At 35.2% G+C, this 26261-nt stretch overlaps 2 protein-coding genes across 2 annotated transcripts in view; one reads left to right on the top strand and one right to left on the bottom strand.

Moving 5' to 3' along the window:
* The window catches only part of LOC125860583 (cystathionine gamma-synthase 1, chloroplastic-like), a 642491-nt gene extending 633428 nt beyond the window's left edge, over positions 1–9063 (bottom strand). The window contains exon 1 of the mRNA XM_049540583.1: positions 9059–9063. The gene's annotated coding sequence lies outside the window, so the exon portion shown is untranslated. The remainder of the gene's footprint in view (positions 1–9058) is intronic.
* The window catches only part of LOC125860598 (uncharacterized), a 1020336-nt gene that overhangs the window by 655295 nt on the left and 338780 nt on the right, over positions 1–26261 (top strand). The window lies entirely within an intron of this gene.

Here is a 26261-nt window from a genome sequence, read left to right as displayed (position 1 = left end):
TGTGGCACTCAAGTAGAGAAAGAGGTTAATTATTAATTTAATTGTGATAATTTCAGGTATTTGTTGCTTGAAAGGAGATTGGTGGATAAGAGTGGTAAAAGAAGTTGAAACATGCAGAAAATGGTCTCTAATGTCGCACATGCGAAGGGAAGTTCACTTCAGCGAATGGTCAACAACGGCCAACAGGCTGCTTAAGTGACAATGCAGGAGTTGCTTTTGTGAACAGGCCACAAAGGGCAGGGTTCGCTTAAGCGAAAGGATGCTCGCTTTTGCGAACTCCCAATCAAATTTGCGAGGCCCGATTATCTGGATTGGGGCATAATTGGAATTTCATATATTTTTAACCCAAATTCTCACAAAGGGATGGAGAAGAAGACATTATCTAAATTATCCAATTATTATCAATTATTGAACATTATTGAATTTTATCAATTATTAGACTATTGAAAAACTCAAGGGATCGTTTGGTAGAATGTATAAGAATAATGATAAATAAAGTGTATTAGTAATGCTTGTATTAGCAATGCATGTATTAGTTATGCTTGCATTAATTATACATAGATTATTTTTATGCGTCGTTTGGTTTGATGCATAAAAAATAGTGTGCATTGTATAAAAACTTAATTTACAAAGATATCCTCCACTATTATGGTGAAAAAGATGTAAAAAGGGTTTTGAGGGGTAATTGAGTCTTTGATCATGCTAATGCATGCATTAAAACCATTGCATTGCTAATACCTAGAAATTCATGGTATTAGCAATACACACCTTAATACACTATAGAGTGTATAACTAATGCAAACATTAGTTATACATATGTTGAAAAAGAGTACCAAACAAGGTACTACTAATACACAAGGCTAATGCATGTACCATTTTTCGGTGCGGAACTGGTTGTTAAGGAATTCATGGAAGTGGTAGTGTGGTAGGTGGTAGTGTGGTAGGTGAGTAATTCATTTTAAAGGTTTTATTATAATATTCTTTTGGTAAGTGTCTTAATCTTGATATTTCATTTTTATTATTTTTTATATTTGCGAAATTCATGGTAAAATGTAATAATATTTATTGTAATATTCTTCCGATAGTTGTTTTAATCTGAGTATTTCATTAATATTATTTATGATATATTCTAAATATAACATATCTTGGGTTCTTTGGTATATATATAAATTTTCTTCCATTAATTGTTCTAATAGTTTTATATCTTCCATAGATTCTGTCCAATATTGTAAATATTTGTAGTTCATTTTAGTCTGAGTTTATTTCTAAATCGTACCATTCTATTCTTTCGTAGTCTAAATCATGTAAGTCTATTTCATACCATTGTTGGTTCAATATATCTTTTGGTTCGTTATCATTAAATATTTTTTCCCATATGATTCTTCTTAATTCAATTATTTTTATATCTTTAAGTATATATAATATTAAAGTTTCGTAGTTTTTTATCATTTCATTATGAAGGTAAGTAGTCATGTTCTTTATCATGCAGATTTTTTATTTCAAATTATTCATTCCTATCATATTCATAATTGATTAAATTCATATTAGATCATTATGAACTAGATTATATTTATCATGTTTTCCTGTCACTACTAGCATCGTACTTTAGCGGATACTTCCTTCTTATCAGCGCCTCAACTTTGTTTACTCCCCTAAACGGCTTCCTCGCCTACCGGTTTCAACATTAGGATGACATAGTATAGAAGTTTTCTCCCTGTTTCCAGTGTGCTAATAAACTAGAAATCATGATTCAAATAATTCTAATACATAATAACTAACATAAATTTATTCAAGCATATATATGATATTCAGGAATATATATAATTAGTTCCGCATATTTTTTGAACAATATACATTTGCCTCTTGCTTAGTCATGCTATCTGAAATATCTGATTAGATTTCAGATTTCTCCATATTAACTTTTAAGTATTTTTATAACTTAGGGGAGAGAGTGTTTTCAAGAAAATGTTTATTACGTTAGGCATTGCCTGCCTTTCATTTACATATATCCTCCCTTATATAGAGAGGAATTCTCACGTACTACACTACTTACAATAATGTGCTACTTTTACAACCTTTTAGAATACTCCACGTACATACTACTTAATAATGTACCTATATAGTATAATAATGTGCCTAATAATATAGTATGACACACCATACCTACTACTTATGACACACCATACACTTGTCCACTTACTACACTTTACAATGATTTACACAATAAGTCAAAAAACTTTGTCTTTACTTTATCTTTCCACTATTTACTTTAAGACTTTTCATGACTATGTCTTCTTCCTTATCTCTTTTATCTACGACTTTATCTTCTTCTTCTTCTTCTTCTTTTCTTCTTCTGTCTTTATCTCATTTAATCATTCTAGTTGGACATCTGGAATTATATTATCTTTTCCATTGCATTTTGAACATATATGGTCCGGGTATTTATGACCAATTAGCTTGCAATATCTGGTTAATAATTCTGCTGAAATAAATCCTTCTTTTAGTGCTCGTGTCGTAGGTCGTTCTTCTAGCTTAAGTAGTGATAAAATCCATCTTTGGACTTCATCTATATCTGTTTTCCTTAGCTCCCTTGAATTGGAATAAATCATTAGCTGGTCTCTTCCATAGTAGCTCCATATAGCATTTCCGTTTAAATAATTATTTGTTATCTCTTGTATAATCGTTGATATACCAATTATCCTTTTGTTGGCATAAAAACTTGGTATCTCTATTTTGCATATCTCTTCTTGTTGTCCGATGTCCTCGGGTATAATCATATCTTTAGTTAGTCCTATCTTGATAACCTGTATTAGAGGTTTTATTTCCTCGTATAATATCTCTGCTGGTGCTGTATAGAATTTTATATAAAATAAATTTCCTTTTGTAACTCTTTTGTATGTGACGAATGCTTTGTGTAGCTTCGGTATTCCACTAATTTCTTCTCCGTCGTATGTGTATATAGTATTTAACAGTCCGTAGTTGTAACATGTTCTTACTAAATTAGCGTTAGTTTTTAGTCGTGCAATTAACTTGTTATATCCTTGTAACTTTTGCATCAAATAATCTTGGTTTGGTTCTTTTGTAGTTGATATGGGGTTGCGGTTTAAATAAGTTTGGATTTTGTGTATACTTTCGATATAGGTTCGTGTGATGTAGTTATATGTCTTTTTCTCATTTTGGTTTTGCAAACTATCTGCGTATGTAGATGTTTGTAGTTCTATGGACATATGTCTAGGTGTCCTTTGGGTAAATGGTTTTACGAATAGCTGGTTTAAGTTTGCATTTTTATGTTGTTTATCGCTAACTTGTTTACTCGTACCTGCAGCTGTATTTAAACAAACATTATGGGTTTTAAGGAGTTTCCCATCGTCTCCTTTTAGCTCTGGGTTTCTTCCGTCTTTCGATCGACGTAGCTCCGCATTTTTATAGTCATGCTGCTGACTAGCTTTAGACTTCAGATTATCTTCATTAGTCTTTAGCTTTTGTATCTCGTTGTCCATACTATTCAATTTTGTACAAAGTGTAGTAATAGCTTTGAGTATCTTTTCGATTGTATCTTCTTCATCAGTCTCAGTCTGAATAGCTTTGTCATGATAGGTAATCTGCAATAACATACTTATCAGTTTTTATTACTTCAATTGTAAATGTAAAATTTAGTATATTTAATACCAATCTCCTTATTTCTTTTGTTGTTACCGAATCTTGTATTTTTCTTGTTAGCCACCATTTTACTTGTGTATTATCTGTTCTTATAATAAATTCGTTATATACAATATATGGTTCAAATGATAATAAACACTTATACACTGAATATAATTCTTTTCTATATATTTTCCATTTTATTTATGCATTATTAAATGTTCCTGAATAATACCTACAATGATGTTCTATCGTATTGCCATCATATCTGTATTTTAATATTCCTCCATAACTTTTTTCACTCGCATCTGATTCTATTATATAAGTAAATTTTTTGTTTTCATCCGAAAAATATAGTTTAGGTAAGTTTTTACATAATAATTTTACCTTTGGTATTTGTATTTGGTCTTTTTTATCAAACTGATATTCTATATCTTTCTTTAATTTTTGTTGTAATGGTTTTAAATTCTCTACTAATTTTGGTATGTATACTCTTACTTGATTTACTAGTCCTAAGAATGATTGTAATTTCTTTTTTGTGTCTAGTTGTTCATTTGAGTTAATTATTTTTTGTACTATATGTGTTTGCATTTTTATTCCGTTTTTATCAATTTGTATTCCTAAGAATTCTATTTGATTTTTCATTATATCAGCTTTCTTTTTACTTAGACTTATACCTGAATATTCTATGATGTGTATAAATTTTTCTAATAATCTTATATGTTCATCTTGTGTCTTAGAATATAATAATATATCATCGATGTACACTACACAATTTTCTATTTGTTTAAAGTAATTGTCCATAAAGTGTTGATATCTACCTGGTGCGTTTTTATATCCAAATGGTAATACATTCCATTCATAAAATCCTTGTGGTACAGTGAATGCTGTTAGTTTTTTAGATTCTTCTTCTAGTTTTAAGTGGTAAAATCCTGATTTACAATCAAATTTGCTAAAATAATTATATCCTTGTATTTGTCTTATCTTTAGTATTTTATTTGGTATCGGATAATTATATGTTTTAGTTTTTGCATTTAAATTTCTATAATCAATAACCATTCTACTTTTTCCTCTTTTTTGTTCACTATGTTTATTTACGATAAATGCCGGGCTTGTATGCTTACTATTGCTTTCTTGTATATATCCTTTTTCTAGTAATTCATCTATATGTATCTTAAATTCGGTTAAATCATTAAAATTATACTTTAATGGTTTTTGGGTTATTATACTGTTATTATCAATTAGCTCAATTTTTACTTTTGTTTTATGTTTTTCCCATCCTTGTAAAGGATCCTCACTATATAATAATTCTAACTTATCTTGAATTATTTTTACTTTATCTATAGAGAATATAATTAATTCTATTTTAGGGTCTTCTTCTTTTATATTTTCTAATTTTTGTGTAATTTTTTCACTTCCTTTTATCCATTCCGTTGTTTTTCGTTTTTTATTATTTACTCTTTTTGCTCCTATTTTTTGTTTACACGGTGTCGTGAACCACCAGTGTGTTTTTGTTATTATATGTGGGTATAATTTTTCTAAAAATGGCATTCCTAATAGCATATCTTTTGTAGTTAATTCAAAGTTATATATTTCTTCTATAGTTAATATCTTATCCCATATTTGTACTTTTATATTTTTTGCCTTATATGTGATCATGCTTCCTTCATTATTAAATCCTGTTACTACTATAGGTGTTTTTAATTTTTCCCACTTATCTTCTGGTAAACAATTATATTTACATATATTAGCTTCTGCTCCCGTATCTATCATTGGTGTATAATATCGGTTGTAATATCCTTCTATTATTATCTTTGCAAGTATATATATTTTCATATTTTTATCATACTAAAGTCCTTTTTATTATTACTCTTTTATTTTCATAATTTATTGTTAACTGTTTGTCTTCTAGATTATATGGTTTTACTTGTTCTAACCATTTTATTCCTAAAATGATATTTTCATTTCCTTGATATATTTTGAATTTTATCACTATTGGTACTCCTCCGATGATTATTTCCTTTTCTGTAGTTTCTTCGGTATACATTAATGCTTTTGGTAGTTCGGAGCATGATTGTTCAATAGTTATTATTTCATCTTCCGTCACTAATTCTCTTGTAATATAGTTTTCTTCTCGTCCTGTATCTATTAATATTAAATATTTTCGTTGTTCCATTATTCCCGTTATGTAGTAATGATGTGGTTTTATATCTTCTTCTATTGATTTTTGTGGGGTTTTATCTATTCTCCTTGAGGTACTCATTTTTGATGATGTTTGGGGTATCTCATTGTTTATTCTTTTCGATGTGCTTAGTCTTTCTTTTACTATTTCTAAATCTTCTTCTATATCAATTTCATTATAACTATAATCATTTTTATCTATGACTGTAACTATTCTTTCAAAGGGATCTTCTATTTTTATTTTGTCTATTTTATTTTTTGCTGTTATTTTATGTTTTGTTGTTAGAACATATAAGTTTTTACATCTAGCTGTAAATATTTTACTTCCTGGGGCTAGTTCTATCCCTGACATTCGCCAGTATAATACTAGTGATTTATCTATATTTCTGTCATTTATTGCTACTGAGTAGTTAGCACTTATTATAAACTTAAATTTTTGGTATATGAGGTTACCTCTTACTGCACTTATTATACTTTTTTCTATGGGTTGTATAATTCTATCATCCGCTAAGTATATTTCTATGGGTGTATCTATTCCTTCTCTAAAACATGCTTTTATTAATATTTCTGTTCCTCCTAAATGTACATATTTAATTGGATTTTTAGCCTTAATATCTTGTATTTCTTTATTTATTATTCGTTTATTTATTATTGGTATTTTGGCCTTTCCTTTAGTGTATTTGCAATCTATGATATGTTCTCTTTGACTTACTACATAATATTCTTCTTTTTGTCGTTTAAACCAGTTTCTTATTGTTGGTATTTCGAATATTTTTGCTACGCTTAGGTCTAATTCTTTTCCTTTTATTTGTTCAAATATACTATTATCAAATATTATTTTCTGTTCTAAAGATTCTTCGTCTTGATGTTCTTCTTTATTTATTATTTGTATGTCTGCTTCAGTCATTTGTTATATTATAGAATTCATTATCTGATTCTATTTCTATGTCATTATCTATTTCATTTTCTGATATTTCATATATGCTATCTTCACTTTCTAATTCATAATCTATATATTCTATCTGCGTATATTTTTCATCTTCTATTATTATTTCTGATATTTGTTTTTTCTTTGGATCTTTAGGTAATTTACAATCTCTAGATATATGTCCTAATTTTCTACAATTATAACAAGTACATTCTGTTAGTTTTCTTTTTGGTCTATATGGTCTTTTGGTTTTGTAATTTTTTACATAGTACCTTCTTCTTGGTTTTTTATATTTATATCTTGATCTGTATTTTTTATTATATTTCTTTTTATAATACCTATCCGTACAACCAAATTGAGGTGCTGTTTTATTTTTGCAACATGCCAAGTTTTTTATTATTTTTGAATTAAAAGGTTCTGGTAATTTTGTAAAATATAATTTTCTTATTTCTTTACTTTCTTCTGTGCTATATGTTCCTTTATAATAGTATTCTCTAAATGCACATGTATATTCATCTATGTAACACATATTAATTATTGCTAATTTTGTCATTAGATTCCAATTTATGATTTTTTCTTTATTTTGTTCTTCTACCTCTGTTGTCATACTACTAAATTCATTTCTTATAGCTATTTCGTATTTATATAATATTTCCACAGTTGTAGTGGCTATTCCACCATCAAATTTTTTATTATTTCTTAAAGTTGTTAAGCTTTCACTTGTTAAATTTTGTAGCCATAATTTTACTGTTCCTATAAGTGTTCTTTCTATGTATCCTGGTGCCTCTGCTATTACTATCTTGCTATCTATTAATTGTTTTGATACGTATCCTATCCATAATTGGATTGTTTTATTTATATCTACTACACAGTCTAAATCTAAAAAATCATGTTGTTCAGTTATTGGTTTAGGCGTCCATTTTCTACTTAATCTTTTATCCCATGTAGTTTTTTCTTTATCATATTGTTCATAATTTTCATTATAATATTTTGGATTAAATTTTTTTGGGTTTTTTACTCCTGATGTGCTAGGTTTTTCGTCCATGTTTACGTCTTCTGTATTTACTTCTAAATTCTTTGTATTATCTATGTTTGCTAAAAGTTCCGTATATGTTTCGCTTGTTTCCGAATGTTGTTCTAGATCATCGTCGTTTATTTCATCAATTCTTATTTTGGGTAGATTATCTTGGCTAGTTTCTTCTTTTTCTTCTAATTCATTTTCTAGTTGCAATTTTTCTTTAAACTTAATTATCTCATTTGCTAATTTTGTTTTTTGTTCTTTTTCTTTTTGTTTAATTTCATACATTTCTTTTAATATTGCTAGCTCTTTTTCTAGCTCTATTATTTTGGTGTTTTTTACTTCTTCTAATTGTTGTACTTCCTTTTTTGCTGGTTGTTTTATTTTTTCAATTTCCGTTTTTCTATCTATTTCTTCATTTTCTTTTGTTATTCTTATCATAGCAGTTAAACTATCTTCTAGTTTTACCGTTTCTTTTTCTAACATTAAACTTATATTGTCACCTATTTTCTTATATCTTCTTCCTAGATTAGATAATATTATCTTTATTTTTAATCTGTCATAATTTTCATATGTTTTTTCATCTATTGTGTATTCTTCTTTATTCATTTATAAATTATGTTGTAGTTTATATTCTAAGTTATTTATTTGTATTTCTAGATATAAAATAATCTTTCTTTGTGCTATTATAGATTTGTGACAAATTCCTGCGAATATATTATTGTTAAGTCTATTTTGCCTATGTTCTAATTCTTGTCGTTTTGCTATAATTATTTCACTAAGTTTTTGTCTATAGTCGCTATTCTTGTTATTCATTGTATTTTTTAAGTATTGAATATATTTATATTCTATTTTAAATATATTATCTATTAATTGATTTAATTTTTCGTCATCAGTCTTTTTGATATTAAGTTGTTTATATTCCGGATATAATTTGTTTAATTTTCTTCTTATTTTTCTTAATTTTCTACTCGTATGTTTCTTACCGTGTTTCTTATTATCCATAGCTCTGATACCATCACTCTACCAAACGACCCCTTAGTATTAGATTTCATATTTTGGGTTGAAACTTTGAAGGCAAGTTGCCTCATAATTCATCTTTTGAATTGAAGATTCTGTTTTTGTAGTAAAATTTCTCATCCTATATTTTTTTCCTTGATTTGTATTGCATGAATTGTGGGTGTAATTGAGATTGGAATTTGGTTCTAGAAAAATACAAATCATTTGGGGTCTTTAATCTCTCATCCTATTGCTTTTGTATTTGATTACATATTTCATATTCATGAAATGAGTTTAGTCTTGTTGTCATGTTTAAATTTATGATTTGACAGTGTACGCTCAGATCTAGATTCCAATCTTTGTGGGTTGCTTGAAAGAGAATCCGCGAAGTGGAGAATTAGATTGATAATCACATATTAGCCTTCAATCGAAGTTTGAGACCGAAAGAAGAAAATTTAAATTTTCATTTTTGAATGCAAGGCTTGCACGAAAGAGAGATCGAAATTAATGATTGAGATCGAAAGGAGATTTCATGATATAACACTTTGAGACAAAAGGATATTAGGTGTTGTTAAATATGATCTAGCCTACATATGATTGATTAGCATGTGTTGAGATTGCAATGGATCGTTGAATGAGTGTTAAATCCCGAATTTCCCAATTCTCAATTATCTCTTGCTAGATTCGTCCTTTGCCCAAATCTCATTTGTGTTACCAAACCATCCTCTTAATTTGATAATTGTGTACCATTAAGTTTAGATTCAAACTAGTAGCTTGAAATTTTTTCTTTTTAATTTCCGCAAATTGTTTGTTGTGGGATTTGACCCTGACTCTCTTGTTGGGTATTTTTATTGACAATGATCGATTACTCTGTGAACTTGTTTTGAGGGAGTGTCAATACCCATCGACCTCTGTGTTTAATCAATATTGAACACACACTATTACTTTTCATGGTTAAATTAACAACATAAAACAAAATGATGAAGAAAGAAAGAAATAAGGATGAACAAAGAAGAGAGCATTAAGGTTTTGTGATAACAATCAATTAAACAGTTAGTGAGATAGTTAAATGATTCATATATTATGTTAATTACACAACACCTTTATTTATGATATGTGTATATCCTACTTTAATATCAATATTATTTATTGAATTAATATTTTCTCATTATTTATTTTTACAAAATTCACAGACTTAACAATTGTTAGGTAGAATTAGAATTCTACTGCTACATATGAAAAACTAGACAGTCATGTTAGAACTATGTAATATTTAATATATCATTTAGTCAATTTACTCTATATAAAGTTAGATGATAAATTAAGTGTCCATTAACTATCCAAGTTACAAGCAAAATGCAGGAGATTAACCCATGAAATGGATCTTACTTGTACTTTTTTTTGGTTATGTTATATATAGTTATAATAAAGAAAAATAATAATTTAAGTTTTAACCCAAACAAATCTAAGATTAAATTGAATTTTGATTTGTTTGTTATTCTAACCCATTTTGATCCGTTCAATTAAAATTAAGCAAATTGAATTATGACCCAATATTCAACCATTTCAATTCAAATAGATTATGTGCCTATCGGTACTTATTTATTTATGGAAAAATTAGCTAACTAGTCAAGATTCCTAACTTATTTATTGAAAACAGTCATACTTAAAAATATTATTAAAAAAGACAATATTTTAGTTATATATCAAATTAAGTGTATTTAAATCTAGTTCCTAAGTTATTTCAATTGAATCCCATGTTTCGGGCACAAATTAATTACCCATGTTCTCTCTCATTCAACTCCATCATTTCATTCTCTCCATGATTCTTCCACACCTTATTTCTCCCGCTTCTCTCTCTAAAATATTGCACGATATTTTTTTCTTTTTTCAAAAATTGACAAAATCTCATCACTTCATTCCTTCAATGCTTCTTCTGAAACTTCTTTCTCCCGCTTCTCTCTATAAAATATTACAATGTTTTTTTTCTTTTTTAGAAATTGGCAAAATCCTCATAGAGTTATTGTCACGATCCAAACCATCGTGATTGTCACCCACACTAACCCTCCGGTGGGAGAACCATTACTACAACTCAAACTAAACAACTTAATAATAAACTAAGGCATCTAAAGATACGGAAGCAGGTTTAAATGCTAACGGAAAAATAGAGTTTCCATAAACTACAAAAGTTTAATCAAACAATTGCGGAAATAACACTTAGAACCTGGAAGTCAATGTACCAAAACTCCAACAAAAACCGTAAGTCTAAACAAGAAGGGGTGCAACCCCAAACTAACACAATGAATCTAAAGCACTAGTCTAAGTCCGACGATGTGGACATAAACAAAAAGAGAACTCATGGCAGCCTGGAAGAACTGGTTCACCCTTGAATTTGATTGATCACTGATCTTCTAAGCGAGGTTTGTTAGTACCCCCTGAAGATGCCATGTACTCAACAAAGAAAGAGCAAGTGCAGTATCAGTACACAATTACGGTGTACTGGTAGGGTCACACGACTATCCCAATAGGTGAAACATATATAAGTCATTACAACAATAATAAACATGCATACACCGAACATATACAATATCTTACTTACAAACAACGTACAATTCCACAAATCTCAAGATATATAGGCATGTCAAGTCATGGTCCTCTCATGGAACCCATACCTAAACTGTTAGTGTACCGGTACGTGGTACCCGATCCAAGTTAGTGTGTCAGACGTGACACCCAATCCCATATATGCATTGGAACGTGGCACCCGATCCAAGTTAGTATGTTGGAACGTAACACCCGATCCATTCAACAAGCCACAATCACAATAATAATGTACATTCTCATAATCATACAATCAAGTCATGATTCACGGCATACAATTATTCAATTATCCTCATTTACGATTAGTGTGATAAATAATGCAACATTCGCATACATACATGCATTATAATGAAGTAATTACTAACATACATCACACCAATATGAAATCACAACCATCACCTACCTCTAACAAAGCTTGAATCCCCTAAGAAACTTGATTCTTCCATTTTCGAATTCTTTCTGCTTGTTCTGGGTCTACGAACAATCAATATAACTCGAGGATCAATAAACAAAACCTAATTACCCGGATTATAATCAATAATATCAACCATAGGTCAAACCCTTGATCCCTATACCAAGATTAGAGTTTTTTCCACCATAATTCCCAAATCAAAACCCTCCCCCAACAATATATAAACGAGATTCTAAGTTCTACGGATCGAAAAATGGATTCGGGGAGCGAAAACCCTACCTTTAGCCTCAAGAATGGTGGAAAACTGTCAAGAATCGCCTGGGGTTGTCTCCTAGCTCTCAAAAATGAAAAGTACAAAATAATGGCATTTTTGGGGTTTATTTATGACTTAATTCGCGACTGGCCCGCTATGGCGGCTTGCACGGAGACAGAATGTCTTAATTAGAGTTTCAAACCCCCATTTCACAACACACCTTCAATCCACGACACTCAGAAACTACCTGTTCACGCTAAGATCGGTTTCGGGAGTTCTACTCGCTCGAATTCAATTTTGTAAAGTTGTACGGGTTCCTTAACGTCTTAGCTATCCACTCATGTAATCGCATTCAATATTAAACCTCTCATTTGTTACCAGATTTCCCTATACCTCACTGACTTCGATTTCGTCCAAATTTGGACTAGGCTAGGAAATCTCAAGTTACTACCAAAAAGTTTTCTGACTCAAAATTTTTCCCCGATGGCTTTTCTATAACAACGGGAATAGGTCGTTACAATTATACATAACAATTCCACAATCATACAATCTCACTAATTAAGGTAAGCATAGGTTCGACAAACATCCTTTAGGATTTCTTTGGTTATTTTGGGATTTGATTTCAATTTTTTTTGTATTTTATTGTTCTATGTTTTCGTTTGAAGTTATTTATATTTTTGTATATTCTTGTGTTTTTCAATCTCTTCATTTTCAGTTAAGATTTTAGATAAGGGGAAAGCACAAAAATTGCACTCCAATGTCCGATTCAAAGAGGACTACAAGAGGTATCCCATATAATCATCAACTTTTTGGGGATTTCTCCTTTTTTGATTCATGCATTACTCAAGGATTATTCAAAAATGTAGGTTTTGCAGCTAAAATGGCTCAAGCTAGGATATCTATGTTTCTTCATGATTCTACCCGCATTCAAGTTTAAGAGAGCAATGTCAGCAAGGGTAAAGACACTATTAATGTTTTTTAAATACTGAGTGCTGAAGATTTCGAAAAACTTGCTGAAGACCAAGTTGAGGAAGAACAATTTCATATTAGTTTGTTTTGTATTTATAGTTTTTTCAGTTTGTATATTTTCTCAATTTGTATTCAAATCAGTATGCATGCTATTAATATTTGTATGCATTCAAAATCTCATGTTGCATAATTTATGAATCTTGTATTTGTTTCTAATTTATATTCATCCCAAAAGTATGCCAACCAATTATGTATTTTATTTACAGGAAGAACAACTTTCTATTAGTTTGTTTTGTTTTTATAAAACTGCTTATAAATACATGATACATTATGAGATGATACTCTCAACAACAGGGTCTGGTGAAAATTCCAGCATTTTTACCCAGCCAATGCAAGAAAAGTTTATTACTTTTCAAAGATCATTATAAAAAGAGTTTTGACTCCAGAAGAATGGAGAATGAGCCCCTTGAAGGAAAAGGATTATATCCACTCAGAACAAAAGATAGCAGTAAAATATAATGACTGGGATTATGTGAACAACTTTAATAAAGCTTTACTATATGAAAATGCTAATAAAAAGCATTCATGGTTCATAAAAATATGCTCCCATGTTTTCGATCAACCAATTCCAAATTGGTTCTGTAAATGGTGGACTTCATATGGTCCCTCGGTAAAACATTTACCAGAACCTTACAAAAAATTATATTTTGAGTGGGTAGACATCTCCCCTAAACTTACAAGTTTAGAACAAGATAATATATTCTTTGAAGGTATGTCCTTAATGTATTTGATGGATCGTTCAATTTTACTCAAGGTGCCTTTACAAGTATAAACAATCCTAACAATAGTTAATGAAAGCTTCTACTATTCGGGTTCGCCCTACACGTCCTCTTGGCTAATGGGTAATCCAACGGATTCCTTCGATAGCCTTTCAAGAACCTGCCTGGATTGCTTATACTTGACCTTACTATTACTGTTGAAATTGTCTCAATAATAGACATTATCGCCAAATCTTATAGTAACTTAGTATGTTATATTTCAACACAAATAGTTTAGCCTATCATATAGGCTAAGCTCATCAAGAAAAACTTAAAATTAAATAGTACCTGGAGTAGAACTCCACACGAGATGATGTACTAACCAAACTGAAGGCTTTTTATTATTTAAACTCCAAGCATTTATAGAAGAAAACATTACAATACTAGAGAGAGATAGAGAGAGAGCGGGGGGGGGGGGGGGGGGGNGGCGGGTTCTAAGACCTGCCTCACTAAAGAAAGTTTCGCCTCTTTATATGGAGGTTGAGAAATCTAAAACGATAAGATAAGGTGTCCCACACAATTTACAATGGCCAATAATAAAGGGATAAGACCGACATACAGGCGTGGTCTTTTCACTACGAAATATGGCCGACATATCATTTTGGCCTGCTTTATTAAAGTCTTTTCAATTGGTACCTCAATTATTTAATTTGTGGGGCCTTCTTTACACCTTTCCCTTTCCCTTGCAGGTGGTGTTGCTGGAAGATTCTTCCACTTGTTCTTGGAGTGTTTTGAGAAGATCATCGATGTCAATCTCTTCGTTGCTATTAGCATTTTAGGCCTCTCCTGCCATGCATGATTCATCATCATCATTGGTGTGGCTTGTTAACACCATGGATATATCATCCCTAATATCTATATCGAGATTTTTCATCAAATCTCTTTTTACTTCTTCCATATATATGGTTGTTGCCTCTGATTTAGATATTAGTCATTTCTTCATATGAAGCTTCCTCGCAATTTACTTGAATGGACTGAGATCATCCACCTGTGGTTTTGATCTATTTGTATTATGGTATTTGTCTATTGTTATATTTATTCAATCAAGTATTTCTTGACCAAGAATTTTTCCTTCAGGGTCTTTTTGTATCAGCTTATTCCAGAACTTTGTATGAAAATTTCTATGTAGACATGGAAACCCTTCGGAAGTATTATTAACCTCTACGGACCACTTCATAATCCAGGGAATTGAGAATTCTATGAAAAAATACATTAAGGACATACCTTCAAAGAATATATTATCTTGTTCTAAACTTATAAGTTTAGGGGAGATGTCCACCCACTTAGAATAAAAATTTTGTAAGGTTCTGATAAATATTTTACAGAAGGACCAAATAAAGTCCACCATTTACAAACCAATTTGGAATTGGTTGGTCGAAAATATGGGGGCATATTTTTATGAACCACGAATGCTTTTTATTATCATTTTCATATAATAAATTTTTATTAAAGTTGTTCATATAATCCCAGTAATTATATTTTACTGCTAACTTTTGCTCTAGGTGGATATAATCCTTTTCCGTCGAGGGGCTCATTCCCCATTCTTCTGAAGTTAAAACTCTTTTATAATGATCTTTGAAAAGTTATAAACTTTTCTTGTATTGGCTGGGTAAAAATGCTAGAATTCATTTAATCAAATTTTGACTTATATATACAATGTAATTTTTCGCCAAAGACACCCCTTGCCCTATTATAGCTCCGCCCTTGCGAGTATTAATTAAAAAGAAGATAAAAACCTCTTTGATTTTTATTTCAAGTAAATAAATAATTAAGAAGAACAAAAACTGGTGTTTCTAAAAGGCATATAACTTTTAATAGTTCAAATATGTTCTTTTACCAATAAGCCAATTCATTTTTATAAAAGAATAACTAATATAATCATTTTTGTTCCTAATCATAACAACATGCAAGACCAAATATTTATTATGTGATCACAATCATTAACCTTATATTTTATTGGTAGAAATGGAACTTCATTAATCACTAAAAGATAGGTGTGAACATGTGTAATGACCCTCATGGTCATTTATATATTTTTACGTGCTTTTACTATTTTACCCTTTTCGTAGCTTCCTTATAGATTTTCTATAATACTAGGTTAAGTGGCACACTTCTCGAGGTGGTTGGGTGAGTTTTGAATTGGTTTTGTCATTTTGACGCTTATGGAGTGGAAGAGTTGACTTTAGTCAACATTTAGAGATTCTAATGTCAGATGAGAATTTTTTCAGTTACAAGGGTTAGTTTGGTCTAGTGTGATAGTTGGTTCTGGTTTTGAGGTGTTCATTTTGAGTTGGTACCATTAGGCGTTTTAACTTTGGGCTTTTGGTCAAAGTTTGACTTCAGCCAATATTCCTAGTAAACGCATTCGAATGAATATTTTGCCAGTACATTTAGCTCTGAAGTTCCAAGTTCAGTCTAAAACAACTTTTGGTTCGGTTCCCGAGAATTTTGGGAAGAGTTTATGATGTTTAGCTTTTTGTTTTACTTTTCTTTGTAAGTGTTAACTTTTGTCAACATTTTGACGAGACGACCTCTGCCGGTTGTTTCATCATTTATGTTGAGTCCAGAATGTTGTTTCTAATTTGCTAACATAGTTTGTTTGCATAAACGGGGTTCCAAATGAATTGTGAACCCTTGTTGGGGGATTTTCATTGTTGATAAACTACTGATGCAGTGCTACTGGCGCAATGATATACCGTGAGTTTACGGTATTTCTAATACATTTCACTTACAAGTTGTGTGTGTCTAGGGCCTTTTTATATTGGTTTTTATGTATTTTATCATGTTTTGCAGGAAAAGTGTTCAGGCGTGGAAGTTTAGAGATAGCTGAAGGAAATGCAGAAAAAGGCATCCACGGAGGTCATCTACGGACCGTAGGTCCACTCACGGTCCGTAGATGATGACCGTAGATCAGCAGGAATGTGTTGAGGACAAATCAGGGAAATCTGACCAAGGGTGGAACCACGGTGCCCATTGACGGTCCGTAGATGAATCTACGGACCGTACTGTTGATCCGTAGAGTGAGACTGCGAGGGTTCCAGTACCTGATTTTTGGAAGATGCTAAGTATGGAGCTACGGAAGGGATTGACGAACCGTAGATCGATCTACAGTCCGTGCTGCTGGTCTGTCGTTTGCTTCAGAGAAGCTGATTGTTGGATGCTGAAATATTTTCTAAGGCCAGAGTGACAGAAGGGACTTACGGACCGTAGATCCATCGACGGTCCGTAAGTAAGTCTCGTGGATCGAAGACGCGTACCTGAACAAAACTTTTCTTAATTTGTTTCCTTTTTTATTTAAGATTTGTTTTCTATAAATAGGACATGTAAACCTCGTTTTTGGGGGTTAGACACTATTATTCTATTTTTGCTTTGTAACTTTGGAGATTAATTTGCAACCCTAGCAATTATTGATTTCCCAAGTTCGTTTTGAAGATTTTGGCTTTGCAATTCAAGTTAATTTTCTGGGTTTATTATTCTCTTTACGTAAGTTCATGATTTCTCCATCTACAATTATGAATTGTGTTCTTGCTAATATGAGTAACTAAATCCACAACTAGGGTTGTGGGAACCATGATCGATTAACAAAGTATGAATAGTAAATAAGCAATTCTTGACTAGTATTTTGCATGCATTGATAATTCTTTCGTTTAGAAGTCTTTTTAACGGTGGCCAACGTTAGAACTCGCCTTGTTACTACTTGCCGGACCAAGGAGGTAATTAACAAGAAAAGAATTATCAACATAGATTTAGTGTGATACTATCTAATAGGCTAGTGTCGATTGGTGCGAAGTAATAACTAAGCCAAACATCGATTATGATGTCTAATATGAGGTAAAGGTAAGGGTTAGTAAATTATACACACGTAGCCGGACCAAGGTGCGGGGTGAAATTCTCTAGATGCCGGACCAAGGATTTAGAGATACCTAACTTATCACTTTGCATGTAATACACTAGAAAAGGATTGCTATTACTAGGATTACTGCGTTATGAGATTATGGGGAACACGTATACCCTAGTTATTTCTCTTATCTTGATAACAACCAAAGTTGAGTTTAATTATTGACTACTTATTAAGTTCTTACTATTTGTTTCACACAAGCACAACCCCCCTTTTTATTACCTGTTTCTGGAAATAATTTGACTAATCGAATATAATTGTTGGTTAAAAGTAAAGTCTAAACCATTTTCCTCGTGGGATCGATCTCAACCTACAAGTTGGGTTCTTTACTTGATAACGATCGCTTATGCTTCTGAAAGGAGGTGTAATTTGAGCGTATCAAATTTTGGCGCCGCTGCCGGGGAATCTGGCTTTTAGATTTAGTTTTAACTACAATATTGAACGTTAGTCAAATATTTCCTAATTTTATTTTTTTTCTTTGTTTTTGTCTCTCTCAGGTTCCGACTCTAGTGTATGCCAAGTACACGGAGCCAAGGCGAACCACTTACTCCGTACGATCCAGAGTTGAACAGAACTTTGCGAAGAATGAACAATCAAGGACTTCCAGTTCATCCTATCGGAGGAAATCTAGATGAAGCAGTTGAGTTACAGCAGCCAAGAGTAGTTGGTGGAGAAAATCGGGGTCTAGCTGAAAATCAATTGGGAGATGCACTGAGAGTGCATGGTCCACCAGGCCCACAACACCATGACAACTATCGGGGCAACGTCGACATAGCAGATTCCGATGGACCCATCGTCCTACCTCCTCTACCTCCAGGGCACACATTTGTGGTGACTAGTAGTTTGATGCAGATGCTTACAGCAAGAGGCTTATTTTCAGGATCGCCATCGGAGGATCCACATGCTCACTTAGCCAAGCTCAGGGTGGTTTGCAAAAGTTGTGTAGGCAGACCAGACTTGGATATGAACGTCATTGGGTTACGAGTGTTCCCTCTGTCACTGACAGGCGATGCTGCAGTATGGTTCACTGAGCTTCCTTATAACTCAATTTTCACATGGGACCAACTAGCAGAGGTATTTAAAGCAAAGTACTATCCAGTATCTAAGAAGCTCAATCACAAAGATCGGGTCAACAATTTTGTGGCATTACCTGGAGAGTCTGTGAGTAGCTCGTGGGACAGATTCACTGCTTTCGTAAGAAGTGTCCCAAATCACCGTATTGATGATGAGTCACTGAAGGAATATTTCTATCGAGGACAGGATGATAACAATAAAGCAGTACTTGACACTATTGCTGGAGGTTCATATGGTGATTGTACATACGCACAGATTGCTGAAAAATTGGAGAGGATCTCTCGCAATAATAAAGCGTGGAGCACTAGAAGGTCAGATACTGGGAGAAACACATTTGCTGTTCATAATGCTACTGTTAACTCTGCAGATGATATTCGTGAGGAGATGGCTCAGATGAGGACAGAGTTGGGGTTGGTATTGAAGCATGTGAGTGGAGGAGCAGAAAAGGTAAATGCTGTAAATTACTTAACTAGAACTCCACCACCAGTTGAGGAGTGTTACTATGAAGAGGACACTTATGCGGTGAATGATCAGACGGGGGGTTTCCGACCAAACGCCCAAGGATCCAACACGGAAAATTGGCGCCAAGGTCAAGGGAACCAAGGTCGGAACTATGGAAATTACAACCGAGAGGGTCACTATGTCCGAGATGGGAACTTCAATCGCGACAACAACTACAACAGGAACAACTATGGCAACAGAAACGATCGGGTTGGACCCTATGTTCCCCCTCAAAATCGGGAATCTGGTGCTAGGGAAGTTGGAGGTAATATGACGCGTATTGAAGATATGCTGCAGAAGATGATGAGAAGGTTTGATGCCACTGATGAGAATGTGAAGGAGATGAGAAACGACTTATCTGGTATTGGTCAAAAGGTTGATGCCCATGCAGTGTCAATAAAGCATCTAGAGCAGCAGATGACGCAGTTGTCTACTACAGTGAACCCGCGTCAACCTGGCACTCTTCCTAGCAACACCATCCAGAATCCGAAGAATGATGGGCATTGTATGGCAATTACCACTCGAGGAGGCAAGCAAACCGTAGATCCACCTATGCCGTCTATGGTAGAAGTTGAGAATAGAAAAGAAGATGATGTGGTGAAAGTTAGAGAGGAGTCAGAGGTTGTGACAGAACAAGAAGTGGAGGTACCTCAGAAAGTGGTTCCCATACCTAGACCTCCACCACCTTTTCCTCAAAGGTTAGTGAAGAAGACTGAAGATGGGAAATATCGCAGGTTTATCACTATGTTGAAGCAGCTTTCTATCAATGTCCCTTTGATAGAAGCCTTGGAGCAAATGCCTGGATATGCAAAATTCATGAAAGATATGGTGACAAAGAAAAGGTCTGTGAGTTTTGAAGATGATGATAGATTGCAGCATTGTAGTGCTATTGCTACAAGATCTCTGGTGCAGAAGAAGGAAGACCCTGGTGCTTTCACGATCCCATGTACTATAGGGTTATTACACTTTGCTAAGGCATTGTGTGATCTTGGTGCTAGCATCAACCTCATGCCTTTATCTATTTACAAGAAGTTGGGTCTAGGGGATCCAAAGCCCACTGCAATGCGGTTACTGATGGCTGATCGGACTGTGAAGAGGCCCATAGGTGTGCTCCATGATGTGCTAGTGAAAGTAGAGTCTTTCATCTTTCCGGCGGATTTTGTGATCCTTGACTGTGAGGTTGATTTTGAGGTTCCCATCATCCTTGGGAGACCATTTCTTGCCACAGGGCGTGCGTTGGTTGATATGGAAAAGGGACAGATGAAGTTCAGACTGAACAATGAAGAAGCAACTTTCAATATCTGTAGATCCATGAAGCAGAATGGTGAGCTACAAACAGTATCTGCTATAACTTACAGAGTGGAGAGTGGGTCAGAAGTGCAAATTGAAGAGCGATTAGGTGTTGAGGCACTAGCAGCAGTCATGATGAATTTTGGTAGTGATGGTATTGAAGAATATGATGAGTTGGTAGCCGCACTTGATAAGTGTGAATACCGCTCCAAACCAAAGAAGTATGAGCTAGACATGAAGAATCGCGAGTCCCCACCCACAAGACCATCAATTGTGGAGGCACCGAAATTGGAGCTTAAAGCTCTACCACCACACTTGAGGTATGTATATTTAGGCGAAGAGAATACTTTGCCGGTCATCATTGCAGCAGATTTGAATGCAAGGCAAGTAGAGTGTTTGGTGACTGTATTAAAGAAGTTCAAGCGAGCGATTGGGTGGACTATTGCAGATATTATTGGGATTCCCCCCGGTATCTGTTCTCACAAAATCCAACTCATGCCAGATCATAAGCCCAGTGTTGAGCACCAGAGAAGATTAAATCCACCTATGCAAGAGGTAGTCAAAAAGGAGATCATCAAGTGGCTGGATGCGGGAGTTATTTATCCCATCTCAGATAGTAATTGGGTGTGTCCTGTGCAATGTGTACCTAAAAAAGGTGGTATGACTGTGGTTCCAAATGAAAGAAATGAGCTTGTTCCAATGAGGCCTGTCACTGGATGGAGAGTTTGCATGGATTACCGGAAGTTGAATGCGTGGACTGAGAAAGACCACTTCCCTATGCCATTCATGGATCAGATGTTAGATAGACTTGCAGGCAAGGGTTGGTATTGTTTTCTTGATGGGTATTCGGGCTACAATCAAATTTCTATAGCTCCAGAAGACCAAGAGAAGACCACCTTCACTTGCCCATATGGGACTTTTGCGTTCAAACGAATGCCATTCGGATTGTGCAATGCTCCAGCGACCTTCCAGAGATGTATGATGTCGATATTTTCTGATATGGTGGAGGACACTATTGAGGTGTTCATGGATGATTTTTCAGTGGTAGGTGATTCGTTTGATCACTGTCTAAAACATCTGGCCGAGGTGCTCAAAAGATGTGAAGACTGCAACTTGGTGCTGAATTGGGAGAAATGTCATTTCATGGTAAAAGAAGGTATAGTGTTGGGTCATCGAATTTCAGAGAAAGGTATTGAGGTTGATAGAGCTAAAGTCGAGGTAATAGAAAAGCTTCCACCACCTATCTCTGTAAAAGGTGTTAGAAGTTTTCTTGGGCATGCAGGTTTTTATAGGAGATTCATCAAAGATTTCTCAAAAATTGCACATCCCTTGTGCAAACTGCTCGAGAAGGAGAATAAGTTCTGCTTTGATGATGCTTGTCTTAGAGCATTTGGAGAATTGAAGGAAAAGTTGGTTACAGCACCTATCATTATTTCACCAGATTGGGAACAACCGTTTGAGGTAATGTGTGATGCGAGTGGAGTGGCGCTTGGTGTAGTATTGGGTCAAAGGCGTGAGAAAATTCTTCATCCTATTTACTATGCTAGCAAAGCTCTGAATGTGGCCCAGAAGAATTATACAGTGACCGAACAAGAACTTCTTGCAGTGGTTTTTGCATTCGAAAAATTTCGTTCCTACTTGCTTGGTACTAAGGTCATCGTGCATACTGACCATTCTGCATTGAGGTATTTGATGGCGAAAAAGGATGCAAAACCACGATTGATCAGATGGGTATTGTTGCTGCAAGAGTTTGATTTTGTGGTAAAAGATAGAAAGGGAACCGAAAATCAAGTTGCCGACCACTTGTCCAGATTAGAGGAAGAGGCCATGCTAAAGCTTGGAGATAGGGCTGAAATTAATGATGCGTTTCCAGATGAACAGGTATTGGCTGCTTCTAATGATTTGATTCCTTGGTTCGCAGACTTTGCTAATTATTTGGCAAGCGACATTGTGCCACCCGATTTGTCTTTTCACCAAAGAAAGAAATTTATGCATGATGTGAAGAAATTCTTTTGGGATGAACCTTATTTGTATCGTAGTTGTGCTGATGGGATTATTCGTCGCTGTGTGCCTGAGGTTGAAATGCTGAGTGTACTTGAAGCATGCCATTCATCACCCGTTGGTGGGCATCATAGTGGTATTCGGACTGCACATAAGATTTTGCAGTGTGGATACTATTGGCCTACCATCCACCAAGATGCTCATGATTTCGCCAAGTCTTGTGATCGGTGCCAAAGAGATGGAGGGATTTCAAAGAGGCAAGAGCTCCCTATGAATCCCATATTGGTGATCGAATTGTTTGATGTATGGGGCATTGATTTCATGGGCCCATTTGTGAGTTCATATGGGATGAAGTATATTCTGGTCGCGGTTGATTATGTATCGAAGTGGGTGGAAGCAGTAGCACTCCCCAACAACGAAGGTAAAAGTGTCACCGCATTCTTGAAAAAGAATATCTTCTCCAGATTTGGTACACCAAGGACTATTATTAGCGATGGAGGCTCTCACTTTTGTAACAAGTTGTTCAAAACACTACTTGAGAAATATGGTGTCCGTCACAATGTAGCCACTCCTTATCATCCACAGACTAGCGGTCAAGTTGAGGTGTCCAACAGAGAAATAAAGCAGATATTGGCGAAGACTGTGAACGCCAATCGAACTGATTGGTCAAGGAAGCTTGATGATGCTCTATGGGCATATCGCACTGCATACAAGACCCCCATAGGTATGTCGCCTTACCAACTTGTATATGGGAAGTCTTGTCATTTACCAGTAGAGTTAGAGCACAAAGCAATGTGGGCAATGAAGAAGTTAAATTTGGATTGGGGCACTGCATCTAATCAAAGGATGAACGACTTGAACGTGCTTGATGAGTTTCGCCTAAAAGCTTATGAAAGTTCAGCCTTATACAAAGAGAAGATGAAGAGGTATCATGATCAAAGAATTGAAAAGCGAGAATTTGTGGTTGGCGATCGTGTGCTGCTATTCAACTCTAGGTTGCGCTTGTTTCCAGGCAAACTCAAGTCCAAGTGGACTGGGCCATTTTTGCTCACAAAAGTGCTCTCGCATGGAGCGGTTGAGCTTGAAAATAAGGATGGAACAAGGTTTGTGGTGAACGGGCAAAGGATAAAGATCTATCTGGGAAATGCTGAAACTGTGCAAGAAGTGATTGAGGCCTGCAATCTTGATGAAGTCTGAATAATCAAGATACCTGCTTCGTGCCGCGATGTTAAATCAAGCGCTACTTGGGAGGCAACCCAAGATGTAAAATCTAGCCAACAATAGGGTTTTGTTTTACATTATGTAGTTTAGCTTTCTTTGATTACCTGCGTTTTTGTATCAATGTAGGTAGGGGTTTCAGTATTTTAGTTCTTAATGTTGGCTAGAAGTAATATAGGGTCCATGTCTAAAAAAAGTGTCCAGAAAATGTAAAAAAAATAGCCTATTGGTTGCTTCATGTGCAGGTACACCACGCAAGAAATCTGCAGAAAATGGTCTGGTGCAGAGGTCTACGGACCCCATCGACTGTCCGTCGATTGATCCACGGACCGTCAATGGTATCCGTAGATCCCAGGTAAGTCCCTAACATTGTCCTAGTATAATTGTGATCTACGGTCCTGATCTATGGACCGTAGATCGACTCACGGTCCGTAGATCGGGTCTCGTGAGTCCACACCCTACAGTTGACTGACCCGACCCGGATCCCCATTACTTAAAACCCCCATTGTTTCAAATCATTTCCTTTCCCTCCATTGCTCCCACAACCGTTTCACCCATTCTTTAAACTCCCCAAATCACTCCATAACCACTACATAATATCCTCCCTTCCATATATTCCAAAACCCTTTTCATACCATAATCAAACCACTCCATAATCTAATAACAAGGGTCCGGTGTTTGGTCAGTGACGAAATGGTGACTCCTTGGTCTTGCTAAATCATAGTACCATCACGCAATCACCCCACTCCTTGTTGCTTGTAAGGTAATAGACTTTCTCTTCACTTTGAATTTCAATTCATAGATTGAATATAGAAGGTCGGGAGTGGGTCTTGACCTTGGGTAATTGTTAGATGATATTGCATGATAAACTTGACTAGTACAATGCCCTTGGAATGATAGATAGTGATTGTATAGCATTAATTGTGATGTGAGTTTATGTGATCGTAAATACTATATGCTAGTTTCGACTTAGGGTTCCACATCTAGTCTAAATTGTTGGGCATAATAATCGGTAGGAATCTTAAGAATGACGAACTAGCATATTTAAATTGTGTATATGCTTGACTAGGTTGTGTTAATGTTGAAACCAAATACCAAAAATGTATGATACCTGGCACTGATTTCTTCCACGATACCCCGTCTACGGACCGTAGATGGGGTTCGTCATTTGATGCACCTGCAAATTTTCACCAAGTGTAAAACCACGGATGTGGACTACGGTCCGTAGATCCATTTACGGACCGTTCTGCACTTCCGTGGTTTTCATCTACGACCTATATTTCAGGCACCCTGATCCACGGAAGAGATCCACGGACCGTAGATCAGTCTACGGACCGTAGGTCTCCTCCGTGGATGACTTCTATAGCATCTGTCATATTTTTTCTTGTGGACTTAGTGTGGGTCGTTACCAACTCTAAATAAGTTCTTTTGCCGCATATGGTTAGTTTTGGCACTAATGACGTTCCTACAGGTACGATGGCACCCAAGAAGATGGTCACCTACTCGAAACGGGGCAAGTCTAAATCGGTTGCCCCTAGCTTCTGGTTGATTGATGAGGACACCGAAAACGACTCTGACCCCGCATATGTGTCTCTCAACCCTAGGGCCTCTCGCGCAGCACCCAGGAGCACCCCCCGAAAGGTGATCCCTGACGTAGTCACTGTCTCCCAGTCTGATGAGGAGCACACACTGATCGGGTCACCAACTGGGGCTGCTTCCAGTTCGGAGGGACCTATGTCCGGATCCGAGTCTACCCATGCCTCAGGCTCCCAATCATCACAATCAGAGTCTGCCCATGCTACAGGGTCCAACGCCAAATCGTCCACAGGGTCTGGAGAAAATGACCAAGCGGCCTCGTCTGATGAGGCAACTAGTTCAGAGGCCATTCCTGCACCAAGGAATGATGAACCCGCTCCGGTAGCAGGGGAGCTGAATAGGTGGTGTGTCGAGGGTCAATGGCAAATCTACAGGGATGCAAAGATGGTGAATGACAAACAAAAAATGGCCCGATTAATTCAAGAGGAGCGTAGAGTCCTCACGGGGAGCTTGCATACTGTGCCAGATATTCACTGGCTGTTCAAACTTCACAAGCGTGACTGGATGGCTCGAGACCCAGGGACGTATAGCGAGGAGATTGTCCGGGAGTTCTATGCTTCCTATGCTGCCACTCTCCGCGGGTCCATTTCCAAGAGGTCAAAGCCACTAGCTCAGGCCCCGCTCACTTCCACCTTGGTTCGAGGGTGTCCGGTAGACATATCACCCACCACCATTAGCCGTTTTCTCTATGGTCCTACCACGGGCCACTCTTGGTCTCTTAACACGTCAGAATTTGATTACTGCTGGGACATCGTGCGGAGTGGCACTTTCTAAAGAAATGCTGAGCAGCGAGAGGCTGTGCTACTATGGCTGGCTAGGTACATTGCTGCAAATGGCGAGCGAGCAGAATGGGTCGCTGCTCCAC

Source organism: Solanum stenotomum, chromosome 3 (assembly GCF_019186545.1).
Source record: "Solanum stenotomum isolate F172 chromosome 3, ASM1918654v1, whole genome shotgun sequence".
Taxonomy (NCBI): domain Eukaryota; kingdom Viridiplantae; phylum Streptophyta; class Magnoliopsida; order Solanales; family Solanaceae; genus Solanum; species Solanum stenotomum.
The sequence above is the reverse complement of the archived record's forward strand: the minus strand, read 5'-3'. Positions and strand labels throughout refer to the sequence as shown.